The 24,992-nt window shown below is 36.7% G+C and overlaps 1 non-coding gene and 1 pseudogene across 1 annotated transcript; both read left to right on the forward strand.

The window, feature by feature from the left end:
• Window positions 1-5,531: 5,531 nt before the first annotated feature.
• LOC110270971 (protein trichome birefringence-like 11 pseudogene) lies at window positions 5,532-6,647 on the forward strand (annotated as a pseudogene).
• Window positions 6,648-8,584: 1,937 nt separating this feature from the next.
• On the forward strand, window positions 8,585-8,692 carry LOC148576915 (small nucleolar RNA R71). Its single transcript, XR_015904131.1, has one exon. It is a non-coding gene; the product is annotated as a small nucleolar RNA R71 (small nucleolar RNA).
• Window positions 8,693-24,992: the final 16,300 nt, after the last annotated feature.

Consider the following 24,992-nt stretch of genomic DNA (forward strand, 5'->3'; position numbering starts at 1 on the left):
TAAGAAAACATGAAAAACAATAATAGAATTAGATAAATAAACATTGGGTTGCCTCCCAACAAGCGCTTCTTTAATGTCAATAGCTTGACAGTGGGCTCTCATGGAGCCTCACAGATGTGCAGAGCTTTGTTGAGACCTCCCAACACCAAACTTAGAGTTTGGATATGGCCTCCCAACACCAAACTTAGTGTTTGATTGTGGGGGCTCTTGTTGACTCTGTAGTGAGAGAAGCTTTTCATGCTTCCTCTCCATGGTTGCAGAGAGAGATCCTTGAGTTACAAACACAAGGTTGTCCTCATTCAATTGAAGGACTAGTTCTCCTCTGTCCACATCAATCACAGCTCTTGCTGTGGCTAGGAAAGGTCTTCCCAGGATGATGGATTCATCATCTTCCTTTCCAGTATCTAAGACTATGAAATTAGCAGGGATGTAAAGGCCTTCAACCTTTACTAACATGTCATCTACTTGTCCATAAGCCTATTTTCTGGAATTATCTGCCATCTCTAATGAGATTTTAGCAGCTTGCACCCCATAGATTCCCAGTTTCTCTATTACAGAGAGGGGCATGACACTACAAGAAAAATACCCATTCAGCCACACTTTTTTTAAGCTACATTTGAAAAGCGTAGCCTATTCCTAGAATAGGCTACGCTTTTCAAATGTAGCTTAAAAAAAGTGTGGCTGAATGGGTATTTTTCTTGTAGTGTCATGCCCCTCTCTGTAATAGAGAAAATAGGCTACGCTTTTCTCCGTGATACCTTTTTATAAGAGAAAAGGATACACAAATATGACATCATTTATAAAGCGTAGCCTTAGGTATTATAGAAATCACTTATAAAGTGTAGCCGTAGGTTGACATCTATAGGTTCACTTTTCATATCAAAGGAGACGCTTTTAAAGGATAGCCTATTTATTAAGTTTTAGGTGCTTTTTAAAAATGATGCCTAATGTATGTAGAGCCAAAAACTTAACACTTAGTAAATTTTCTTCCTCATTTTCGTGAAAGCAAACCGATGACACTTAATAAAATTTTTGCCATTCCCTCCAAATCTCACTCATCACCTCCAAAGCAGGTTCATCCACTTTTGTAAACCCTCTCACTCCAAAGCACCTTCATGGCTTCATCACTCAGTCTCTTCATCACCTTCATCGTGAAGTAGAAACCCTGCCTGCCTCCAAAGCTCACCATCGTCGCTCCCAACTCACTCTCTTCACTCTCGCCATTGACCCTCTCACTCTCGGTCTCGCCATTGACCCTCTCACTCTCGCCATTCCCTCTCACTTTCACTACAAGAAGAAACCTCTACTGACCGTCGCTCCTCTTCGCCATCGCTTGCACTGATCGTCGCTGTGCCGCCCTCACCATCGTCGCTGCGCCGCTCTCACCAATGTCATCTCCGTGCTTCTCATCATCGTGATCGCTGTGCTCACATCATTGAATAGGTATGTATTGATTTCTATTTGGTTCTGAAATTACAGAGGCTTAGGGTTCCTATTTTAGGGGTTTTAATTGGGGGTTTAAATCTGCGAAATATGGGTTTGTGAACTGTAATTTGATAACATGCACGCTGTTGTTGATGAAGATGTGTGGTATTTTAGGGTTTGTGAACTGTGATTTAATATATAGCTTGTCTATTTTCTCTGTATTTTTGTTACCGAGACTGAATCCAAATGCAGTGGAGGGTTTTTGATTAAAAAGAGATCACTAGAAACTTACCTGCAATCTACAGTTAAGAAGTTGAAAGTCTCAATTTTAGGTGTATGAAACAAGACTAAGCTAGTTTTTAAGGAGCCCATTGTCTCTGCTGAACAGGAATAGAGAAAGAATCTGTGTTGGTTCAACATTCTATTAAGGAATGTCAAACAAAGAGAAGGGGTTGCACTCCCCGGAGAGAGATATTGAGAGCTATTTCAAAGAAAAATGATGAAATGATTAAATTAAGAACTAGCTTTGTCTCAAATTGGTTTAATGAGGTATGACAGCTACCAAATACATGAGTTGTGCATCCATTACTATTATTATGTCATTATTAGTAATATATAGTATATACCAATACCTTTTTTTAAGATGTAGTGACCTTTCATGCTTATTTTTCTTTTATATAGTTGACTTATTTTTTTCTTTGATATCATCATTGACTTAAATATAATTTCATATGTTTGACCATTTCAGAAGAATGGTGTTGTGTTTTCTGTTCTGTTCTGATGTCTTACATTTTATTGTTGCAGGAGTGGCCAGAAGAAGTATATCCTCCTTATGCAAATGGGCCTGCTTATGTAATTTCCAGTGATATAGTTACTTTCATCTTATCTCAACATAAAGATAGGAAGCTAAGGGTTAGTTGCCTTAATATTCTTTTTACTTCTGAATTTTATAGTGATATAGTTACTTTTATCTTATCTCACAGTTTTGTATTCATCAGTCATCACTACTGCAACAACATATCCAATATTTCTCTTTTGTACACTTCTCATCCCTAACATCAGCAACCCACATTTTTAAACATTATTACTGCCAATCTGTTCATCCCTGTGATTGAGCAATTATTTGCCAGCCAGAAGAAAAATGGGACAAAATAGTCTATTTTGAGGTGTTGCATAACACGAGTCTTCAAAAAAGCATTGAACAATTAAATATACCACATGCTACATAAACCATGAAGGGTCATCGCTTACTAAACTCAAACTTAGTTAATGACTATAATACAGGTGAAAGGTTTAAGAATGGTGTTGGAAGAGAGACGGAAATTTTTATAGGTCAAGAATGGTGTTGGAAGAAGGTAGATGGTAGTTTGGTGTGGATGGTAAGGAGATGGGAACAAAAATGACTTTTAAATTTTTTTGGTCTTTATTTTTACCAAACAAGATTTTGACAATTTAGTATGTCTCTATCCCTAATGTCACCATCTCCGTCTCTGTATTTATGTCTCAGGACAATATCCAAATGGAGCCTTAGGCCCACTACCTTCTTAGATATAATTTATCATAACAAAAAATAAATAAATATAAATAGAAACCATGAGATCACATGCAGTTCAGTTTAGGATAACATATAGCCTATAACTCCAACATGCAGTATATATAGTTGGAGTGCAATTTATGCACTTTCAATGTCAGATTTTTAGAAAAACAAGTTTCACGTTATACAATTAGAAGTTTGGCTTGAGAGATTGGAAATCTATGCTTCACTGGTCTTTGTTAATTTGGTTTTATTATTCTAATTGTTAATTATTTTTGTATATTGCCTTGTTTTTAAATTTGGAATTTAGGATATTATTATTGGATGTGGTTGAAAATTAATTTGAATGAGATATGCTTGTCATTTTTGTATTTATAATTTTATACTGGACTTTTAAATTTGTGTAAAATTTATACTACAATATCTAGGAATATCAATATGTATCATTTCTCCTTTTGTTCATGGTTGGTTTTTTCATTAGCTTATTCATTGAGATTGAATCCAAATGCATGTTGAGGATTAATAATTTTCTTCGTCCAAAATTGTGTTTCCTTTTCAGGAGCAAAATTTGGTGGCTGCCATGAGCTTTAGATTGTTTTGATCACTCTCTCTCTAGCTCTTTGATCTCAACAGGAAACGCAGTGTTTGCTCAGTGAGCCAGGTAACTTCTCATTTCTCAGCTCCATTATTGTGGTTGCATGCATATTTGATATGAGACATTATATAGTATCTGAAATTAGATTGAGGATGTGGACAGACTTTGATATCAGACATTATATAGTAGTCACACTAAACCTTTTGGTTCAGTTTTTATTGTCTATTGTGAATGGATTTTGAGTGATGTCTATATAGTAGTCACACTATTGACCCTAATCAAGTCTCAAACCTGAGTACGCAACACATATCATAGGGGAGTGGTGTGAGCTTATGAATGAATCTGGTTTGCCATGTTACCAGGTTTAGTTATTAAGTAATTGAGCTGAGTTGTAAGTTTGACAAATGAAATGGTTTCCTGCCAGCGCCAAAAGGGTTGTTTTCGCCGGAGCCAGAACATTATCGAGGACCAAAGTTGAAAGTTGCCATCATTGGAGCTGGGCTTTCTGGCATGTCAACTACAGTGGAACTCTTGGATCAAGGACACGAGGTTCAACTCCTTTAATCTTTAATATCACACTTCCTCCATTTCATATTTTATAAGTTATTTTGATACTTTGATTTATGAATATATGTGAAAAGTCAAAGCGACTTATCAGTATGGAACGAAGAAAATGTTATTTTGAAATTGGATGTTATGGTGTACATGGTAAACTTGATTTTTGAAGCAAAGGGGAGTGATTTGGTCAGTTTCTTAACACAATTATGGTGTTAAATTTATTAGGATATTCTAGCTAATGCATTTTATCTAGTATGTTTACTTCTAATTGCTCTCGATCAGGTGGATATATATGAGTCGAGGACTTTTATTGGTGGGAAAGTTGGTTCTGTTGTTGATAAGAAAGGAAACCAAATTGAAATGGGATTTCTTACAAATAGAAGTTGGTAAACGGATTTGATTGATCCCGTCTTTGAAATTCTCCAACCCCTCTGTTTATTTATGGTCTGAGAAGTTAAAAAATATTAAATATATAACCCTAGGAAACTTTGCCTAAGCAAAATTGATCAATTTTTCATGCCCATTGTGTTTAGGATTTGAAAAGCCATGCTTTATAGATGAATCCTTTGTTTTGCTTTTTTATCATATTATCCTTCTCCTTAAATCTTAATGAAATTATTCTTTTATAAAAAAGATAAAAAAAATGTCTATTGTATTTAACTTATAATATGTTTTATTAATCCATCATATTTTTTCAAAACCTCTGCTGATCTGAGCTTATTTTCTAATGTGCAGTCCCAGAAGAATACACAGGTGTGCTGTAAACTCTGTAGATAAAGGTTGAAGACTTCTTTAGGTACTTTTTCTCAGATGATGCTATAAACTTCCATGAGTCTTTCCATAAAAGATGTGGTGATAAAGGTAGCCTACATGAAACAACTATGAAACCTCTACATTTAAAAAATCATCTTTAATTTTGTATGCTTTGCTGGTTGTGAGTATGGTTTAAAGAGAAAAATTTAAGATGACTAATACCTGTCAATACACCTTAATGTTTTGTCGAGGATGATTTTTTCATTTCCCCCCTCCCCTTTCAGACTTCAAGTGTAGTTCGTGGCGTCCTCAAGAGAAATTTGGGTATGCTCGTGAACTATCTTTCAACATCCAATAAGACTTTATCTTGGTATGTTTCTGCCAGCTTTATTTCTCTTTTCTATCTGAGGTTCAACTAAAATTTTGAATGAAGCCAAAGTGAATGCCTAATATGGGGGCTTATGTACAGAGAAATATATGAACATATTGATGAGTTACAAAATTCCATTTCATGGAAAAAATGATTGAGTAGCGCATGCTTTAAGTAGTTAAGTTTGAAGTTATTAATTAAAATTAAGTAAATATAAGATAGAAAAAATTGTTAAATCTAAGATCCTGAGCATATGTCCTTTGATGAAGCAATAATAAGATCTTTGATGCGTCCCTATGATTTTTAAAAACTTAGTAAACTGTTCCTATGGAGACCTGCCAGTGGACATAATTGTGTTTCCTTTTCAGGAGCAAAATTTGGTGGTTCACCCAACACCACCAACGTCTGCTGTCTTTGCCTGCTGTTTCACAAATTCCTTTTCTTCGATTCTACCTGCTGCTATTCTGTCCTGTGCTATCCGGTTCTACCCTAATTTCCACCTTCTTTTAGGTTGTCTTTTTTTTCCTACCCTATTTTGTTGTTTTACCGTTATCTCTTGAATGATTTAATTGCTGCTGCTGCTAGGTCCCAAATCTGTTTGATTATATCAATTTAATTCTTGCTAAATGATGATTGTGCTGAATTTGTGGTTAAATGGTTGCATGGCAATTACAATTTTTTTGTCTGTAATTTTTACAGTTATTTTGGTTTAGTTGTTTGAGCTGGTAGCAGTGTTGTGCTAACTGTTAAGAATCATTTAATACATGGATTAATTCTGGAATCTCGATAAACAAACCTATAAACAAACCTTTTCATATTTGCTCAGGGGCTGTTATTTCCAACAAGGTATGGAAGTTAAGATGGAAATGAAGGTGGAAGATGCATATAGGAAGTCAATGGAGACAGTGTTGAATTGGATACAAGATACTGTAGATCTTAACAAGAGTCAAGTTTTCTTTCGTACATATGCACCCGTGCACTTCAGGTTTGTAATTTGTTGCAACAATTGTTATGATTTATATTTTGCCTTCCAAGTTTTACATATATTTATCCAATAATGTATGAATAGAAGTGGAGATTGGAGAAGCGGTGGAAGTTGTCATTTGAAAACACTGCCAGAGCTTAACTTGTCATTAGTGCCTAATGATAACTGGTCACAATTCAAAATAGGCAATTCATTGCTATCATCACATAAAAACAGCACTGAACTTGTCAAGTTGAAAATATTGAATATAACAGAGATGACAGCTCAGAGAAAAGATGGACACTCATCAATCTACTATCTTGGTCCGAATGGCAGCACGGCGGCACTCCATCGGCAAGATTGCAGCCACTGGTGTCTGTCTGGTGTACCTGATACATGGAATGAGCTGCTTTATGCAATGTTCATGAAACATGAAGGCTTCTCATAGCAAGGAACTTCAAAGAGTCATGGAAGCATTATATACAGCAATTCTTTTTTATTTGTCTTGGGCAGCAAGGACTCGCAAATTGTTCTCAGCAGTCTCAAAAAGACGCTAACACGTAGGCTAGAATTATGTATTCATTTAAAGAAATTATTTAGTATAATTATGTATTTATTTTTATTTTATAATATTCAATTCATTCAAATAAAAATGCAAAATTATTATACATGTAATAATTAATCATATTACTAAATATTAGGTTTTAGAAAAAAATTATTAGAATATATATATATATATATATATATATATATATATAGAAAATAAAAAAAAAATAATGAGGGACCTAAGGCTACACTTATATACAGTAGCTATAGTATACAAAAAAAAAAGAGGGATCTAGGGCTACGCTTATAAAAAGTAGCTATGGTATACAATGTGGCTACGCTTTACAAGTGATGCAGTAGCGTTGAAAAGCGTAGCCTATTCTAGAAAAATGAAAGCTGAAAAGCGTAGCCTTTGATCCTGGACAGAATCACTTGAAAAGCGTAGCCTATTCCCAAACGCCAAAAGCGTAGCCCTTGGTGCAGAAAAGCGTAGCCTTTGAGAATAGGCAACGGCCGAATAGGAATCACCCCAAAAAGCGTAGCCGTAGCCCAAAAAGCGTAGCCGTTAGCCTAAGGCATCATTTTTTTTTTCACTTTTAGCTATACTTTTCAAGTGTACCTGAATGGGTGTTTTTCTTGTAGTGTGAGGTTTATCCCTGAACCAAGGTCACACAGAGCCTTAAAGATCCTGGTGCCTATAGTACAAGGTATCATGGACTTTCCAGGATCCTATCTCTTCTGAGGCAATGTCAGTTGATCCAGATCACTTAGTTCATTGATGAACAAAGGAGGTTCCACTTCCCAAGTATCAATGCCAAATAATTTGGCATTTAGCTTCATGATTGCACCAAGAAACTTGGCAGTTTGCTCTTCAATAACATCCTTATTCTCTTCAGAAGAGGAATACTCATCAGAGCTCATGAATGGCATAAGGAGGTTTAATGGAATCTCTATGGTCTCTAGATGAGCCTCTGAGTCCCTTGGTTGCTCAGAGGGAAGCTCCTTATTGATCACTGGACGTCCCAGGAGGTCTTCCTCCTTGGGATTCACGTCCTCCTCTCCCTCTTTGGGTTCGGCCATTTTGCTTATGTCAATGGCCTTGCACTCTCCTTTTGGATTCTCTTCTGTATTGCTTGGGAGAGTACTGGGAGGGATTTCAATGATCCTTTTACTCAGCTGGCCTACTTGTGCTTCCAAATTTCTAATGGAAGATCTTGTTTCATTCATGAAACTTACAGTGGCCTTAGATAGATCAGAGACTAAGTTTGCTAAATTAGAAGTATTTTGTTCAGAATTCTCTGTCTGTTGCTGAGTGGATGATGGAAAAGGTTTACTATTGTTAAACCTATTTCTTCCACCATTATTAAAGCCTTGTTGAGGCTTTTGATCCTTCCATGAGAAATTTGGATGATTTCTCCATGATGAGTTATAGGTGTTTCCATAAGGTTTACCTAAGTAATTCACCTCTGCTATTGCAGGGTTCTCAGGATCATAAGCTTCTTCTTCAGAAGATGCCTCTTGAGCACTGTTGGATGCAGCTTGCATTCCATTCAGACTTTGGGAAATCATATTGACTTGCTGAGTCAATATTTTGTTCTAAGCCAATATGGCATTCAGAGTATCAACTTCAAGAACTCCCTTCTTCATAGGCGTCCCATTACTCACAGGATTCCTCTCAGAAGTGTACATGAACTGGTTATTAGCAACCATGTCAATGAGTTCTTGAGCTTCTGCAGGCATTTTCTTTAGGTGAATGGATCCAGCTGCAGAAGTATCCAATGACATCTTTGATAGCTCAGATAAACCATCATAGAATATATCCAGGATGGTCCATTCTGAAAGCATGTCAGAAGGACACTTTTTGGTCAGTCCTTTGTATCTCTCCCAAGCTTCATAGAGGGATTCACCTTCTTTCTGTCTGAAGGTCTAAACGTCCACTCTAAGTTTACTAAGCCTTTGAGGAGGAAAGAACTTGGCTAAGAAAGCCTTGACCAGCTTATCCCAAGAGTTCAGGCTATCCTTAGGTTGAGAGTCCAACCACACTCTAGCTCTGTCTCTTACAGCAAAAGGGAAAAGCATGAGCCTGTAGACTTCAGGATCTACTCCATTAGTCTTGACAGTATCACAGATCTGCAAGAATTCAGTTAAGAACTGAAAAGGATCTTCAGATGGAAGTCCATGAAACTTGCAGTTCTGCTGCATCAGAGAAACTAATTGAGGTTTCAGCTCAAAGTTGTTTGCTCCAATGGCAGGAATGGAGATGCTTCTTCCATGTAAATTGGAATTTGGTGCAGTAAAGTCACCAAGCATTCTCCTTGCATTGTTGTTGGGTTCGGCTGCCATCTCCTTTACTTGTTCGAAATTTTCAATCAAGTTGTCTCTGGATTGTTGTAATTTAGCTTCCCTTAATTTCCTCTTCAGAGTCCTTTCAGGTTCTGGATCAGCTTCAACAAGAATTCCTTTTTCTTTGTCCCTGCTCATAAGAAAGAGAAGAGAAAAAGAAAAGAAGAGGAATCCTCTATGTCACAGTAAAGAGGTTCCTTATTGTTAGTAGAAAAGAAGAAGAGAAAAATCTAAACTCAGAAAGAGAGAGAGAGGGTTCGGATTTTTGGTGGGTGAGGGAGAGATGTTAGTAGATGAATAAATAAATAGAATAAGATGAGAGAGGAAAATTTCGAAAATAATTTTTTGAAAAAGAGTTAGTGATTTTTTAAAATAGTTTTTGAAAAAGGTTAGTAGTTTTTTTTTCGAAAAAAAAAATTAAAATAATAAAAAAAGAAATTTTTGAAAAAGGGGGAAGATATTTTCGAAAATTAGAGAGAGAGAGAGAGTTAGTTAGGTAGTTTTGAAAAAGATAAGAAACAAACAAAAAGTTAGTTAGTTAGTTGAAACAAATTTGAAAATCAATTTTGAAAAGATAAGAAGTTAGGAAGTTAGAAGAGATATTTTGAAATCAAATTTTGAAAAAGATAAGATGAGATGATATTTTTGAAAAGATATGATTGAAATTGGTTTTGAAAAAGATTTGATTTTTAAAATCACAATTAATGACTTGATTCACAAGAAATCACAAGATATGATTCTAGAACTTAAAGTTTGAATCTTTCTTAACAAGTAAGTAACAAACATGAAATTTTTGAATCAAAACATTAATTGTTATTGTTATTTTCGAAAATTTGATATAAAAATAAGAAAAAAATTTTTGAAAAATATTTTTGGAATTTTCAAAAATAACTAAGAAATTTGAAAAAGATTTGATTTTTGAAAAAGATTTTGAAAAAGATGAGATTTTTAAATTGAAAATTTGATTTGACTCATAAAAACAACTAGATTTTTAAAAAATTTTTTGAAAAAGTCAAATCTAATTTTCAAAATTTGATGAGAGAAAAAGAGAAAGATATTTTTTTTATTTTTGAATTTTTAATGATGAGAGAGAAAAACAAGAAAAATGATGCAATGCATGAAATTTTTAGATTAAAACAATGAATGCATGCAAGAATGCTATGAATGTCAAGATGAACACCAAGAACACTTTGAATGTCAAGATGAACACCAAGAACATGATTTTGAAAAATTTTTAATGAAAAGAAAACATGCAAGACACCAAACTTAGAATTCTTTAATGCTTAGGCACTAAGAATTCAGGAATGCATATGAAAAACAAGAAAAGACACAAAACATGCAAATGCAAAGATCAAACAAGAAGACTTACCAAGAACAACTTGAAGATCATGAAGAACACTATGAATGCATGAAAATTTTCGAAAAAATGCAAGATGCACATGCAATTGACACCAAACTTATAACATGACTCAAGACTCAAACAAGAAACATGAAAAATATTTTTTATTTTTATGATTTTCTAATTTTTTTGTATTATTTTTTTTCCATTCGAAAATTAGTGTGAAAAAGAAAAATAAGTATTCCAAAATTTTTAATATGAATTCCAGGAATCTTGCATTCTTAGTCTAAAGCTTCAGTCCAGGAATTAGACATGGCTCACTAGCCAGCCAAGCTTTCAATGAAAGCTCCGGTCCAAAACACTAGACATGGCCAATGGCCAGCCAAGCTTCAGCAAGATATCAGAATATACTGCTCATTACTTATCAAATATGTAACTTGCCTCTATGCTGATGGTTTGGAAGCCTCAGTCCAAAAGAATTTAGACATGGCTTTGCAGCCAGCCAGGCTTCACATGCTTCATGAAACACTAGAATTCATTCTTAAAAATTCTGAAGAAAAAATATATTTTTGAAAATATTTTTATTTTTTTTTCGAAAACAAAGGAGAAATTTTTGAAAGATTTTTGAAAAATTGTTGAAAAGAAAACAAAAAGAAAATTACCTAATCTGAGCAACAAGATGAACCGTCAGCTGTCCAAACTCGAACAATCCCCGGCAATGGCGCCAAAAACTTGGTGCGCAGAAATTGTGATTACACTTTGATTATGTAAAATTTATCGCTCTTTCTTTCCCTGGCAACGGCGCCAAAAACTTGGTGCGCAGAAATTGTGATTACACTTTGATTATATAAAATTCATCGCTCTTTCTTTCCCTGGTAATGGCGCCAAAAACATGATGCCAATACCATGGTTCACAACTTCGCACAACTAACCAGCAAGTGCACTGGGTCGTCCAAGTAATACCTTACGTGAGTAAGGGTCGAATCCCACGGAGATTGTTGGTATGACGCAAGCTATGGTCACCTTGTAAATCTCAGTCAGGCGGATATAAAATAATAAGGGAGTTTTCGAAATTAAATAATAAAAGAGGGATAGAAATACTTATGTAATTCATTGGTGAGAATTTCAGATAAGTGAATAGAGATGCTTTTCGTTCCTCTGAACCTCTGCTTTCCTACTATCTTCATCCAATCAGTCTTACTCCTTTCCATGGCTGGCTTTATGTGATACATTACCATTGTCAATGGCTACTTTCGGTCTTCTCTCGGGAAAATGATCCAAATGCCCTGTCACAGCACGGCTAATCGTCTGGAGGCATCACCCTTGTCAATGGCTTCATCTTATCCTCTCAGTGAAAATGGTCAATGCACCCTGTCACAGCACGGCTATTCATCTGTCGGTTCTCGATCATACTGAAATAGGATTTACTATCCTTTTGCGTCTGTCACTACGCCCAGCAATCGTGAGTTTGGAGCTCGTCACATTCATTCATTCATTGAATCCTACTCGGAATACCACAGACAAGGTTTAGACTTTCTGGATTCTCTTGAATGCCGCCATCATTCTAGCTTACACCACGAAGATTCCGATTAAGAGATCTAAGAGATACACATTCAGTCGAAGGTAGAACGGAAGTGGTTGTCAGGCACGCGTTCATAGGGAATGATGATGATTGTCACGTTCATCACATTCAGGTTGAAGTGCGAATGAATATCTTGGAAGCGAAATAAGATGAATTGAATAGAAAACAGTAGTACTTTGCATTAATCTTTGAGGAACAGTAGAGCTCCACACCTTAATCTATGAAGTGTAGAAACTCTACCGTTGAAAATACATAAGTGATAATGGAGTTCATTGGTCTCGGCCCCAGAAAGGAACCGGAGTAACCAAGACTACTATGATCCGAAGATAAAACTCAGGATGTCAAATACAATAGTGAAATGTCCTATTTATAATAAACTAGCTACTAGGTTTTACAGAAGTAAGTAATTGATGCATAAATCCACTTCCGGGGCCCACTTGGTGTGTGCTTGGGCTGAGCTTTGAGTGTTGCACGTGTAGAGGTCCTTCTTGGAGTTGAACGCCAGCTTTTGTGCCAGTTTGGGCGTTCAACTCTGGTTTTGGATCCTTTTCTGGTTTTGGATCCTTTTTTGGAAAGCCCTGGATGTCTACTTTCCAACGCAATTGGAAGCGTGCCATTTCGAGTTTTGTAGCTCCAGAAAATCCACTTTGAGTGCAGGGAGGTCAGAATCCAACAGCATCAGCAGTCCTTCTTCAACCTCTGAATCTGATTTTTGCTCAAGTCCCTCAATTTCAGCCAGAAAATACCTGAAATCACAGAAAAACACACAAACTCATAGTAAAGTCCAGAAATGTGAATTTAACATAAAAACTAATGAAAACATCCCTAAAAGTAACTAGATCCTACTAAAAACATACTAAAAACCATGTCAAAAAGCGTATAAATTATCCACTCATCAATTATTCTTCTTCTATCTTTTCTCTTGATTTTACTTGAAAGCTTTCGATCTTCATCCAATTGGGTAGTTATCTTGGAAAAGAAGCTATTCAAACTTGGATCTCTTCTAAACCTTGAAAGAGGAATGCAGAGATCATGCTAGAAATGCTTTCTCATGCTGGAGCAAATTGGGTTTGGATGGATATGTGACTATAATCCTCTCAACACTTGATTTGGGAAATGCATGTGGTATAATTAGTAACCATACTTCATCTCTTCTCATGCGCAATTGACCAAGGAATTGGCTATTGATCAAGATTTGAGAGATTGAATTACAAGGAATTGTAATTCGATCACTTAAGATTGCCAAGGAGATCAATGAGTGCATTGATTGAGGAAGAGATGAAAATGAAATTGATCTGGAGAATGCAACATCTCCTGAGCCCAATGAACTCCCCATTTCTGATCTTACCCATTCTCTTTAATTTCTGTCATTTACTTTTTTGAGCAATTACCCCATTCCCATTTAAGATTCTGCAATTTACTTTCCATCATCTACATTCAGCTCTTTATTTCTAGCATTTACTTTTCTGTTATTTACTTTCCCGCCATTTAATTTTCTGCAATTCTCAACTCAAATTCTGATTCGCTCAACTAGAACATTCCTCTAATTAAAGTTGCTTGATCAATCAATCCCTGTGGGATTCGACCTCACTCTATTGTGAGTTTTTACTTGACGACAAATTTGGTACACTTGCCGAAGGAAATTTGTTATGAGACAAGTTTTCCATGCATCAATGCACCTTCCAACGTGTGCGTTCGCACAGGTGTGTGCGTGCGCACAGCTTGCAAAACCTTGTTGGTTGTGTGTGCGTACAGGTCATGCTAGCGCTCCCAACAGCAAGCCTTCCCCTGTGTGTGCGTACGCACAAGGTTGTGCGTATGCACGGGTTCAAAAACTCACAAGGGTGTGCGTGCGCACACAAACCATAAATCACAAATTTTGCAGCATTCACAGAATTCAGATTTCAACACCAAATTTTGAATGATCATAACTTCGTCTACAAAAATCCATTTCCTACAAATTTTATATCCACTTAAAGATTTTTCAATATGTAAGAATCGCGAATTAATTAACCGATTTATTTACGTAAAATAATAATAATTTAATTGTCCGAAATGGGTTCAAAATTTTAGAATATTAATTAGAAAATATAAATATGATTTTTGGATGCAGTAGATTTTTCTGAGTCAGAAAATGTATTTTCTACGAAAAATTGAGAAAAATCGTGAACTGGCAGCCGAACCGGTTGAACCGGTTTAAGTCTGCCCGATACTGTGCGAAAAAAAAAATTTAAAACAGCTGAAAACCTTAGAAAATCTTAGAAATAGAAAACCGGGCGTTAATTTTAAAGGTTTGGCCCGAAGTTGGGCCAAACGGGCTAAAAACGCTAATGGATTGGACTAGTCCCAAGTTCCAAGCCCAACATATATAAGTCATTTAAGTGAACCCTTTTCAGCCATAAACCACTCACACAACATAAACACCAGCTGCATGAGAAGAGAGAAAGAGAAGTGGAAAACACTATTCACTTCTCACTTCAAGTCGTGATATCTCGAGCTACGGTGCTCCGATTCGCTTGCTGATGAGCGGATAATTTATACGCTTTTTGGCATCATTTTTATATAGTTTTTAGTATGATTTAGTTAGTTTTTAGTATAATTTTATTAGTTTTTAAATAAAAATAACATTTCTGGACTTTACTATGAGTTTGTGTGTTTTTCTGTGATTTCAGGTATTTTCTGGCTGAAATTGAGAGACTTGAGCAAAAATTAGATTCAGAGGTTGAAGAAGAACTGCAGATGCTGTTGGATTCTGACCTCCCTGCACTCAAAGTGGATTTTCTGGAGCTACAGAACTCCAAATGGCACGCTCTCAATTGCGTTGGAAAGTAGACATCCAGGGCTTTCCGGCAATATATAATAGTCTATACTTTTTCCGAGTTTAAATGACGCAAACTGGCGTTCAACAATGTGCAAGACCTCTTGGGACGTTCAGTGACCAATAAGGAGTTTCCCTTTGAGGAACCAAAGGAATCTGAGGCTCATCTAGAGACCATAGAGATTCTATTGAACCTACTTCTGCCCTTCATGAGCTCTGATGAGTATTCTTCTTCTGAAGAGAATGAAGACGTCACTGAAGAGCAAGTTGCTAAGTACCTTGGTGCAATCATGAAGCTAAATGCCAAATTATTTGGTAATGAGACTTGGGAAGATGAACCTCCCTTGCTCACCAATGAACTGAATGCATTGGATAGGCAGAAATTACCTCAAAAGAAATAGGATCCTGGTAAATTCCTAATTCCCTGTAACATAGGCACCATGACCTTTGAGAAGGCTCTGTGTGACCTGGGGTCAGGAATAAACTTAATGCCACTCTCTGTAATGGAGAAACTTGGGATCTTTGAGGTGCAAGCTGCCAGAATCTCTTTAGAGATGGCAGACAACTCAAGAAAACAGGCTTATGGACAAGTAGAGGACGTGTTAGTAAAGGTTGAAGGCCTTTACATCCCTGCTGATTTCATAATCCTAGACACTGGGAAGGATGAGGATGAATCCATCATCCTTGGAAGACCCTTCCTAGCCACAACAAGAGCTGTGATTGATGTGGACAGAGGAGAGTTGGTCCTTCAACTGAATGAGGACAACCTTGTGTTTGAAACTTAAGGATCTCCTTCTGTAACCATGGAGAGGAAGCATGAAAAGCTTCTCTCACTGCAGAGTCAACCAAAGCCCCCACAGTCAAACTTTAAGTTTGGTGTTGGGAGGCCATAACCAAACTCTAAGTTTGGTGTTGAACCCCCACATTCAAACTCTAAGTTTGGTATTAGGAGGTTCCAACCTTGCTCTGATTATCTGTGAGGCTCCATGAGAGCTCACTGTCAAGCTACTGACATTAAAGAAGCGCTTGTTGGGAGGCAACCCAATGTTATTTAATTATATCTATTTTATTTTTATTTTTATTTCATGTTTTATTAGGTTGATAATCATGTGGAGTCATAAAAACTACTGAAAAATCAAAAACAGAATGAAAAAAACAGCATTAAAAATAGCACACCCTGGAGGAGGAGCATTCTGGCATTTAAACGCCAAAAACAAGCATCTGTCTGGCGTTTAACGCTAGAAACAAGCATCTACCTGGCGTTAAACGCCAGAAATAGGCTATATTTGGGCGTTTAACGTCCGAAACAAGCAGCAGTCTGGCGTTAAATGCTAGGATTGCACAGCAAGGGCGTTTTACATGCTTAATTGGAGCAGAGATGTTAAGTCCTTGGCCCCACTGGATCTGTGGACCCCACAGGATACCCACCTACCCCACCTCTTCTTCTCTCCTCTTCACACCTTTCCATAACACTCTTCCACAAATACCCTTCACCAATTAGCTCATTCTCTCTTCCCCATCACCTCTTCACCACTCTCCCCTCCCAAACCTACCCACACATGGCCGAACCACTCACCTCCCTCCATCTCCTCCATTTTCTTCTTCTTCTACTACCTTCTCTCTTCTTTTGCTCGGGGACGAGCAAACCTTCTAAGTTTGGTGTGGTAAAAGCATTGCTTTTTTGTTTTTCCATAACCACTAATGCCTCAAGGGATGCACTTCCCTCCATAAAACTATTGGGAGCAAATCAACACTTTCCTAGGAGAATTAAGTTCCAATATGGGACAACTAAGGATGGAGCCCCAAGAGCACTCCATCATCCTCCATGAGATTAGAGAAGATCAAAGAGCTATAAGGGAGGAACAACAAAGACAAGGAAGAGACATAGAGGAGCTCAAGAGCACCATTGGTTCTTCAAGAAGAGGAAGACGCCACCCTCAATAAGGTGGACCCGTTCCTTAATCTCCTTGTTCTTATTTTCCTGTTTTTCGGTTTTTGAGCCTTATGTTTTATTTATGTTTGTGTCTTTACTATATGATCATTAGTGTCTAAGTGTCTATGTCTTAAAGCTATGAATGTCCTATGAATCCATCATCTCTCTTAAATGAAAACTGTTCTAAAAACAAAAGAACAAGAAGTACATGGTTTCGAATTCATCCTTGAAACTAGTTTAATTATTTTGATGTGGTGACAATACTTTTTGTTTTCTGAATGAATGCTTGAACAGTGCATATATCTTTTGATATTATGGTTTATGAATGTTAAATATGTTGGCTTTTGAAAGAATGATGAAAAAGGAGACATGTTATTTGATAATCTGAAAAATCATAAAATTGATTCTTGAAGCAAGAAAAAGCAGTGAATACAAAAGCTTGCGAAAAAAAAAGAAAAGAAAAATGGTGAAAAAAAAGAGAAAGAAAAAGAAAAAGCATGCAGAAAAAGCCAAAAGCTCTTTAAACCAAGAGGCAAGAGCAAAAAGCCAATAGCCCTGAAAACCAAAAGGCAAGAGTAATAAAAAGGATCTAAGGCTTTGAGCATCAGTGGATAGGAGGGCTGATGAGAATTGGATTCTTCCCCCCACCTTATTAACCTCTAACTATGAAGGTAAGTAAAGTGGACAAATTAATTCCAATTTTTAATCAACAATGAGTTTGATAACTCAAGAGTTACCAATTTCTCAACCAAAGCCAAAAGAGAGAAATTCTACTTGAATGGAAATAATTTGGATAAACACAGGGCATTAATAAATTAAAGAGAGCAATCATGAGTCTGAAATACTTCGAATTATATTAAATAAAATGTTTAAATCATAACATGGGAATTCATAAATTAAATTGGAAAAATAAAAATAAATAAAAATAAAGAACCTGGGATTGAGAGTCACTCCTAAAACTAAGAGAAATTCTAAATCTTAATCCTAAGAGAGAGGAGAGAACCTCTCTCTCTAAAAACTACATCTACTCCTAAAATTGTGAATATGAGAGCCTTCTTTTGAATGGATACAGTCCCCCACTTTATAGCCTATAATCTGTATTTTCTAGGCCACAAACTGGGTCAGAAACAGTCCAGAATTCGCTGGTTTCGGATTTTGCCACGCTGGTTTTTCGTCCCTGCGACGCGGCCGCATGGATCACGCGGTCGCGTCACCTAGCGTCATGGGAACTATAACATATTATATATCAAATTGAAGCCCCGGACGTTAGCTTTCTAACGCAACTGGAACCGCGTCGTTTGGACCTCTGTAGCTAAAGTTATAGCCGTTTGAGTGTAGAGAGGTCAGGCTGGACAGCTTAACAATTTCTCCAACTTCTTGCATTCCTTCCACTTTTGCATGCTTTCTTCCCATCCTCCAAGCCATTCCTGCCTTATAATATCTGAAAACACTTAAAACACATATCAAGGCATCTAATGGTAATAAGAGAGGATTAATAATAAGCAAATATAAGATCAAAGAAGCATGTTTTCAATCAAAGCACATAATTAGGAAGGAAATATAAAACCATGCAAATAGTATGAATAAGTGGGTAAAGAGTAGATAAAAACCACTCAATTGAGCACAAGATAAACCATAAAATAGTGGTTTATCAACCTCCTCACACTTAAACATTAGCATGTCCTCATGCTAAGCTCAAGAGAAGCTATAAAGATGAAGAGGAGTAGTAGAATGTATGAAATGCAACCTATCTATATGAATGCAACTACATGCAAAATGATTCTACCTACTTGGTTAAAAATAAATAAGTTCTCCAAGACAAACATAAATCAGATTTCACTAATTCAAATCATAAAATAAAAATCAGGTAAACTTGTAAGAAGACAGCTCATGAAAGCAGGGAACATAGAATCAAGCATTGAACCCTCACTAGTAGTGTATATCACTCTAATCTCTCAAGTGTATAGGGTTATTCACTCTACTCATCTCTAGTCATGCTTTCTAAACATTGTTCTTCATCTAACCAATCAACAAATATTTAATGTACCAATGCAAACATCATGAGGTCTTTTCAAGGTTGTAATGGGGCTGAGGTAAAGGTAAGGATATATGTATGGCCAAGTGAGCTATACTATGAATCTTCAATTAACCTAAGCTCTCACCTAATATACATATACTCTATATACTTTTAAATTCATGCCTAGCTACCCATAATTCTCACTTTTGTATAATTCCCATACTCATGTACCAAATTTTTCTTTAATTTTTATCACATGTGCATTGATCTTTTATTAACTTAACATTGGGGTAATTTTGTCCCCTTATTTATTTATTTATATTATATATATATATATATTTTCTCTTTTTCTCTTTTTCTCTTTTTTTTTCTTCTTTTTTTTTTGTAGAGAAATAAACATAACTTATCAATGCACATGGAATTTCTATTATTTTTCTATTTTGGTTTTTCATGAGTAGGTTCCCAAATTCCTAATATTCAAATAAATTAGAAACATGTTACATTCCCTTATCAATCCATGTTCCCACAATTTTCCCACACTTAATTGATGCACAATCTCTAACTTAAGCTAACCAAAGATTCAATTTGGGATAATTAATTAGTTTTTCTGCTTAAGGTTAGTAATGTGGTTATAGAACAAGAGGGGATTAAAAGCTCAAGGGGGCTAATGATGCCAAGGCATCTTAGGCTAGTTTCACTAGCCTTTTTTCTTTTATTTTTAGTTGTTTTATGCATTTTCTTGAGCCTTAAGTAATCATTTGGGCCAAATAGTCATGTTTGTCTTAAATCATTCAAACATGAAGATTTTGATGCAAATTCCATGAGTTTTTAGTTATATTCCTTGAATGCTATGAATGGAAGAATTCTCAGAAATTTTGCAAGACTTTGATGCAGTTGTTTGGATGATTTCAGGGAAGAAGAGGCTAGGCAAGGAAGCAACAAAATCAATAAAGGAAGCTTGAATATCACATGTGGAGTTTAAGTTCCAGTTTAAGCTTAAACTGGAGCTTAAACGCCAAAACCATGAGAGCTAAGGAAATGCTGAAAGTGGCGTTTAACCTCCAGTTTAACCTTAAACTGGAAGTTAAACGCCAGAATTAGAAATGCACCAGGGAGCATTTCCACGTTTAAGCTCCAGTTTAACCTTAAACTGGAGCTTAAACGTGTTCGACTATTTTTTTTCTCCTCCAGGGTTGCTTTCTCATTTCCACGTTTAAGCTTCAGTTTAACCTTAAACTGAAGCCTAAACGTGCTCGAGCTTGTGCCTCCAGGGAGTGTCAGCGTTTAAGCTCCAGTTTAAGCTTAAACTGGAGCTTAAACGTGTTATATGGAACAGCTTGACCATGCCTTCTTCAAACATAAATAACATGAGCTACAAAACTCCAAATGAAGTGATTCAAAATGCATTGGAAAGAAGACATCTAGAGCTTTCCAAGCATATATGGCATGCATGGTGGATACTAAAAATTGAGGGAAAAAACAGCCCCGTAATGTGCATAGAAGAGCATAGTACCAACATGCAATCAGGCCAGCTGACCTCTTCACCTTCCATGGAGTATAACTCGAGTTGTAGAACTCCAAATGATGCGCTTCCAGTTGCATTGGAAACCAGACATCCAGAGCTTTCCAACGATGTATAGAAGTATGGGGTGGACAATGCAACTGAGCTCCCAAAATTGGCAATTTCGAGCACGTTTAAGTGACTTAAACGTTGGCTTAAACGCTGTCAAACCAACCAGCAACCTTGTCACCTTCAATCAAGCATAACTTGAGCTATAGAGATCCAATTGAGGTGCTTCCAGTTGCGTTAGAAAGCTGACATCCATAGCTTTCCAACGAGGTATAATAGTCTATATTTGGCATCAAATTGGCAAGGTTGACAAGAGAACAAAGTGACGACTCAAGAAAGGGGGGTGCAACGTTTGAGTGTAGTTTAATGGATCATTATCCTTTTTGGATCAATTATGTCACTCTACCCTTCAAGCAAGCAAGGCCCATCAACAACACCAAATCAAGGCCACAAGAATCATCTAGAATAGTTTATTTTTATTTGATTGTAATTTGCTTTGAATTTCATTTTCATTTTGTAATTTAGGGAGCCTATTTAAAGGCCTTAGTTTCTGCATTTGAGACAGGGGGGATTGAGGGGGAATCCAGCCCCTGAGGGTGAAGTTTTGACGGAGGATCAGGAGAGAACTTGGGATCATTTTCTTTTAGTTTTGTAATTGAATTCAGAGCTATGAATCACTAAACCCCTTTCATTGGGTTAGGGAGCTCTATTGTAATTCAATGAATCAATAATAGTTTTATCTTCTTCTTCAATCTTTTCTCTTGAATTTTGTTAGAAAGCTTCTCGATCTAATTCCATTGGGTAGTTGTCTTGGGAAAGAAACTACCCATAATTGGAATCCTTCGGAACCTTGGGAAAGGAATGGAGGATTCATGCTAGAGAAGCTTTCTCACAGTGAATTGGATTGGGGTTTGGATGGATATTGTGACATGTAATCCTACCAAATTGTGGTTCATGAAACTGTGTGGTATAATCAGTGATCGAGCATCATCTCTTCTTATGAACATTTAAACCAAGGGATTGGGAATTTGTTCGTTTTTGAGAGAATTGGTGAGCCAAGGGATTGGGATCCAATCATATAAGATTGCCAAGCAAAATTCAATGAATGCATTGGTTGAGGAAGGAATAAAAATGTTTTGATTCGGAGATCTCAATATCTCCTAACACCCAATGAATTCCCCATTTCTGATCTACCACTTTCTCTTTACATTCTGCAATTAAATTCATGCAATCACCCCATCCCTTTTAATTTCAGCAATTTAGCTTCTCGCTCTTTAATTCATGCAATTTTACATTCCGCAATTCTCATCTAAATTTTGATTCCGCTCAACTAGAACATACTTCTAATCCGAATTGCTCACTCAACCAATCCTTGTGGGATTCGACCTCACTCTATTGTGAGTTTTTACTTGACGATAACCGGTGCACTTGCCGGAAGGAATTTTGCCGATCGTGCAATTTCCTAAATCGTAGCATAACAAGTTTATGCGCATCAAGTTTATGAATCATAATAACATGAATCATTCTGTGGTGGTGGAGAGTTTCTCATGAATTTTGATTGACCAAAAGATGATGGATACTCCTTTCTTTTTTGCAATGTGCTCAGTCTCAAACAATACTCATCCAAAGATAGTGGAAATTCCATAGTGAGGCAATATCACAAACAGCTAGTGGTTAGTATGCTAACAAGTGAATAAGCAAAGAAAACAAATTAAAATTTGCAGAAATTAGCAGTAATAAACTGAAACAAAAACTATTAACAAAAGAAAAGAAAAATTGCTCAATCTAGTTAACTTCCAATTGGAGAATTGTCAATCGAAAACCAATCCCCGGCAACGGCGCCATAAACTTGATGCGCATAAACTTGTTATGCTACGATTTAGGAAATTGCACGATCGGCAAAATTCCTTCCGGCAAGTGCACCGGTTATCATCAAGTAAAAACTCACAATAGAGTGAGGTCGAATCCCACAAGGATTGGTTGAGTGAGCAATTCGGATTAGAAGTATGTTCTAGTTGAGCGGAATCAAAATTTAGATGAGAATTGCGGAATGTAAAATTGCATGAATTAAAGAGCGAGAAGCTAAATTGCTGAAATTAAAAGGGATGGGGTGATTGCATGAATTTAATTGCAGAATGTAAAGAGAAAGTGGTAGATCAGAAATGGGGAATTCATTGGGTGTTAGGAGATATTGAGATCTCCGAATCAAAACATTTTTATTCCTTCCTCAACCAATGCATTCATTGAATTTTGCTTGGCAATCTTATATGATTGGATCCCAATCCCTTGGCTCACCAATTCTCTCTAAAAACGAACAAATTCCCAATCCCTTAGTTTAAATGTTCATAAGAAGAGATGATGCTCGATCACTGATTATACCACACAGTTTCATGAACCACAATTTGGTAGGATTACATGTCACAATATCCATCCAAACCCCAATCCAATTCACTGTGAGAAAGCTTCTCTAGCATGAATCCTCCATTCCTTTCCCAAGGTTCCAAAGGATTCCAATTATGGGTAGTTTCTTTCCCAAGACAACTACCCAACGGAATTAGATCGAGAAGCTTTCTAACAAAATTCAAGAGAAAAGATTGAAGAAGAATATAAAACTATTATTGATTCATTGAATTACAATAGAGCTCCCTAACCCAATGAAAGGGGTTTAGTGAGTCATAGCTCTGAATTCAATTACAAAACTAAAAGAAAATGATCCCAAGTTCTCTCCTGATCCTCCGTCAAAACTTCCCCCTCAGGGGCTGGATTCCCCCTCAATCCCCCCTGTCTCAAATGCAGAAACTAAGGCCTTTAAATAGGCTCCCTAAATTACAAAATGAAAATGAAATTCAAAGCAAATTACAATCAAATGAAAATAAACTATTCTAGATGATTCTTGTGGCCTTGATTTGGTGTTGTTGATGGGCCTTGCTTGCTTGAAGGGTAGAGTGACATAATTGATCCAAAAAGGATAATGATCCATTAAACTACACTCAAACGTTGCACCCCCCTTTCTTGAGTCGTCACTTTGTTCTCTTGTCAACCTTGCCAATTTGATTCCAAATATAGACTATTATACCTCGTTGGAAAGCTATGGATGTCAGCTTTCTAACGCAACTGGAAGCACCTCAATTGGATCTCTATAGCTCAAGTTATGCTTGATTGAAGGTGACAAGGTTGCTGGTTGGTTTGACAGCGTTTAAGCCAACGTTTAAGTCACTTAAACGTGCTCGAAATTGCCAATTTTGGGAGCTCCGTTGCATTGTCCACCCCATACTTCTATACATCTTTGGAAAGCTCTGGATGTCTGGTTTCCAATGCAACTGGAAGCGCATCATTTGGAGTTCTACAACTCGAGTTATACTCCATGGAAGGTGAAGAGGTCAGCTGGCCTGATTGCATGTTGGTACTATGCTCTTCTATGCACATTACGGGGCTGTTTTCTCCCTCAATTTTTAGTATCCACCATGCATGCCATATATGCTTGGAAAGCTCTAGATGTCTTCTTTCCAATTCATTTTGAATCACCTCATTTGGAGTTTTGTAGCTCAAGTTATTTATGTTTGAAGAAGGCATGGTCAAGCTGTTCCATATAACACGTTTAAGCTCCAGTTTAAGCTTAAACTGGAGCTTAAACGCTGACACTCCCTGGAGGCACAAGCTCGAGCACGTTTAGGCTTCAGTTTAAGGTTAAACTGAAGCTTAAACGTGGAAATGAGAAAGCAACCCTGGAGGAGAAAAAAAATAGTCGAACACGTTTAAGCTCCAGTTTAAGGTTAAACTGGAGCTTAAACGTGGAAATGCTCCCTGGTGCATTTCTAATTCTGGCGTTTAACTTCCAGTTTAAGGTTAAACTGGAGGTTAAACGCCACTTTCAGCATTTCCTTAGCTCTCATGGTTTTGGCGTTTAAGCTCCAGTTTAAGCTTAAACTGGAACTTAAACTCCACATGTGATATTCAAGCTTCCTTTATTGATTTTGTTGCTTCCTTGCCTAGCCTCTTCTTCCCTGAAATCATCCAAACAACTGCATCAAAGTCTTGCAAAATTTCTGAGAATTCTTCCATTCATAGCATTCAAGGAATATAACTAAAAACTCATGGAATTTGCATCAAAATCTTCATGTTTGAATGATTTAAGACAAGCATGACTATTTGGCCCAAATGATTACTTAAGGCTCAAGAAAATGCATAAAACAACTAAAAATAAAAGAAAAAAGGCTAGTGAAACTAGCCTAAGATGCCTTGGCATCACAACACCAAACTTAATCCTTGCTTGTCCCCAAGCAAGTTCTGAATTATTGAGAAGAAAGAATGCAACAGAAAGTAAATTCATTAGCCATATCAGTAAGTAATTGACATTGATTAATGGGGTGTTCATGCAGAAAGTTGTTGCGGCATCACTTTATTGTTTCTTAGGTAAGAATGTCACTTTTTATGTTTCCACTAAAACACTGCTATGGCCTCTTGTTATTCACATATCCTTGGCAAGTTTCTTTTCTTTGTTTTTCTTTTCCTTTGAGCTTATTTGCTCCTTGTTGCTCAGTGTCATGTGTTGCACAAGCCTTTGGCATTTTCTTTTTCTTATCAGTGCACTACACATATCCACTACAGGCATTTTAGTTCACATTTCTTCTTGAGACATTGGTGC

Source organism: Arachis ipaensis, chromosome B1, assembly GCF_059453495.1.
Source record: "Arachis ipaensis isolate K30076 ecotype BB chromosome B1, ASM5945349v1, whole genome shotgun sequence".
NCBI lineage: Eukaryota > Viridiplantae > Streptophyta > Magnoliopsida > Fabales > Fabaceae > Arachis > Arachis ipaensis.